This window comes from Hemicordylus capensis, chromosome 13, assembly GCF_027244095.1.
Source record: "Hemicordylus capensis ecotype Gifberg chromosome 13, rHemCap1.1.pri, whole genome shotgun sequence".
In the NCBI taxonomy this organism is placed as follows: domain Eukaryota; kingdom Metazoa; phylum Chordata; class Lepidosauria; order Squamata; family Cordylidae; genus Hemicordylus; species Hemicordylus capensis.
The window spans coordinates 17366954-17370748 of record NC_069669.1 but is presented as its reverse complement, the minus strand read 5'-3'; positions in this window follow the sequence as shown (position 1 = coordinate 17370748).

Genomic DNA, 3795 nt, shown 5'->3' with positions numbered 1-3795 from the left:
TTTAAATGTGTGTGCATAGTGCTTGTCAGTTATCCCAGTGTCTTTGCACTCAGTGGCCAGAATACTGAAAGATTGTTCCCCTTCCCCGTCAAATGCCCTGGAGCAGCGGTGGCCTAGCATGGGCCAGTTATTCATAGGAAACATAGGAAACTGCCATATACTGAGTCAGACCATTGGTCTATCTAGCTCAGTATTGTCTTCACAGACTGGCAGCAGCTTCTCCAAGGTTGCAGGCAGGAATCTCTCTCAGCCCTATCTTGGAGATATTGCTGCCAGGGAGGGAACTTGGAACCTTCTGCTCTTCCCAGAGCGGCTTCATCCCCTGAGGGGAATCTCTTGCAGTGCTCACACATCAAGTCTCCCATTCAGATGCAACCAGGGCAGACCCTGCTTAGCTATGGGGACAAGTCATGCTTGCCAACACAAGACCAGCTCTCTTCTCCTCAAGCTGTACAAGGCCGCCCTCATCTTGGCCACTCGGAAACTTCTGGAGGAGGTTTCCAGGAGGAGGAGTTGTGGATCACATACCACTGATGTGAATATATCTTTATGGAGACTGAGAAACCAGAATGTTGCCCTAGAACTGGCTAACACAGAAGTACACAAACTTGGATCCCCTCATGTTGTTGGACTACAACTCCCAAGGGTCTTTGGCTATGGTGGCTGATCCAACAACACCCGTGGACTCAAGTCTGAGAAGGAAAGCCCTGAGTATGGTGATATGTGTGGTGAACCACTCACACAGGCAGGTTCTCACTTGATGTGGCAGTTGTCAAGTGACGAACATGTAAAGTGTGAACCAGGCCCTTTCCAATATCAAATATTCACACCATAGTTCAAATCTAGGTCTAATGTGGGTTACCAGCATTAGCGTGATTGTGTGACCCCATGCCAAGGTGGTTTATGGCCCCAGATTCAACTGAGATTTCTGCCTTGGTATGGGTCTACACAATCACACTAATGTTGGTAACTCACATTAACCCTAGATCTGAATGACTGTGTGAATCAGGCCACTGTGTTTTTGTTTGTTTTTGATAGGGCTGAAATGTTGGTATCCCTCACAAAAGAGCTCATTAGAGAAGAACAAGTAAGAGAAAGCCAAGAGATACTCAACGTCCCCAAAGGCCACTAAAAACCATTTAGGAAAGAAAAAAGATAGGTGCATGGTTCTTTTAGCCTGGAGATGCTGCTTTCTTTCTTTCCTTTGGTGTGTGCAAACTCAGTAGCGTAATTGGATGTAGTAACACAAAGTGAGCTCTGCAGGTCAAACAGCCATTTAACCCCCACTGGGAATTAGATCAAATGGGAAGTACAACTCTATACCAACCTACTGTGAGTTGCAGCTTACAAAGCACACACCAGCCTGGTATAAACCTCAACGGTGGGACAACCGATACTCCAACAAGGCCTTGCTTATTTGGAAATAAAGGTTGCATTTCCTCCAAAACCTTTAATGCTGGTTGCCACAAGCAGCTTACATGTGGTAAAATGCCTTGGATTGTGCCAAGGAGAGCTGGTCTTGTGATGGCAAGCATGACTGGTCCCCTTAGCTAAGCAGGGTCCACCCTGGTTGCATATGAAAGGGAGACTAGGAGGCTATTCACACAATTGCAGAAAATCGGGCTAGCGAACCCGGTGGTTTTAGAGTGGGTAGGTAACCCACTCAAGTATCCCTCCCCTAAAACCTGTTTTTTTTCATCGTGAGTAGCCGCTACATCACTTCCTGTAGTGAGTTAGTCCTCTTCCTTTCCTCCTAGAGAGAAGGTGGAGACATCTCTCTCCCTACCTATTCATGATGTAGCCTCCTAGCCAAAGATGTGCCTCCCTGTGATAAACAAACAGGCTCACCCCCACGGCAACAGTGATTGAAGGAGGGGAGTCGATTTGGCTCTAGGGCTCCCCTCTTTCCAATCTTCTTCCACCAATCACCAGGCCTAAGCTGACACCAGTCTGCATGGGCTTCTAAGGTGGTAACAGCGTCCCATTGCCAGCAAACAGAAGCCATCTCTTCCTGGGTGGCCCAAGCTTGAACCTCCGGAAGAGAGCTGGTCTTGTAGCAAGCATGAATTGTCCCCTTTGCTAAACAAAGGTGACAAAATAACCCCTGCTAACTTGGCAAAGAGGCACCTTTAATGTGGTGATTCTCTTTTATTTAGCAGGGGGAGGGCCCTATCCACCCCCAGCACAGCATCCCTCCAGTGGCTGTTGCTGGTGTCTGTCTTATGCTTATTTTTGGATTGTGAGCCCTTTGGGGACAGGGATCCAGCTTATTTATTTATTATTTCTCTGTGTAAACTGCCCGGAGCCCTTTTTGGAAGGGCAGTATAGAAATCGAATAAATCAATAACAAACAAGCAGGGTCTGCCCTGGTTTGCAGTTGAAGGGGAGGCTACATGTGTGAGCACTGTAAGATATTCCCCTTAGGGGATGGGGCCGCTCTGGGAAGAGCACCTGCAGGCTTGCATGCAGAAGGTTCCGAGTTCCCTCTAAGAGAGGGCTGAGAAAGAATCCTGCCTATAAGCTTGGAGAAGCCGCTTCCAGTCTGGGTAGACAATACTGAGCTAGATGGACTAATGGTCTGACTCAGTATATGGCAGCAGTTCCAACTCCCTGCCCTTTGATTCCTTGACCCGACCCTGTTGAACCTCCCCTCCAGCCTTCCACCCCATGAGCTGCCACCTCTCTTGCAGGGAACCAAAGTTTCTCCAAAGTGAAATTTGAAGAGACTCCTCTCAAAGAGAAGCATGGGGATAATTTTCTCAGATAGATTTCCTCATCCCAGGTGAGGCTTATGAAAGCTTCTTCTCCAACTAAACATGTGGCATCTGGCTGCCGTTCCTCTTGTGTCGGGTGCAGGGGCGGCCCTTTTTCCAGGCAACGTGAGGCATTTGCCTCAGGTGGCAGGTTATTGGAGTGGGGTGGCAAAATGCCCACCAGCGCTGCCTTCGGAGCAGCTCTTTAGGGCCCAGCTGAGCCTAGCCAGCTATGCGGGGTGCACCTCTCTTCATATTCCTTGGAAAGCTTGCAAGAAGCACAAGGAGAGAAGAAGCAGCTGCTGGCAACCTGCTCTCCTCTCTTCCCCGCCCCCCCCGCCCCCCAGGGCTGAGGGCAAGGCAGCATTTGGAGCCCTGCCTCAGCTGGTGCAAAACCTTGGGTTGCTCCCGATTAGGCCATCTTAGCAGCCCTTCCTGTGCCCGAGTAGTCTGGTTCCAGTGAACCCACCTCACAAAGGAGTGGAAGAAAAATGAGGAAAAAAGCATGTTGCAACTGCAAAACATTTGCAGCTGCAAAAGCAAAAAGCAAAAAGCATATATGGATTTCTTAGCAGCCGCAATGGATGAGAGAGAGAGAGAATATCTTGGCATTTAGTAAGCAAAACATGCGCTTCTAAATGGGATATTTAAAATGAATGATTGTTAATCTAGCCGTAATACGTTAAGAACGCCGCATATGCAGTACATGAAGTCTTCAGAAACAAAGTCATTAGTGTAACTGCATATGCTGCTCATTCTTTTCAAGATAGGAAAATATGAATAATTCCCTGCCAGGGGACAATTACAGGCTGCCATTCCCGCTGCACAAGGCCATATGCATCAAGGGGTAACAAGATAACATTAATAAGTATTCTGCAGAGAAAATTAGATCAATAATGGTTTGGCAGCATAACATCTAATTTGGAAATGATATCCACAATAGCTTGGCAGCGAGCAACGAAGATACTTTCTGTATATGCCAAACAATTTCCAGAATTCTCACCTTCATTGCACCTTTATTTTAGCTCTGAAAACACCTGGT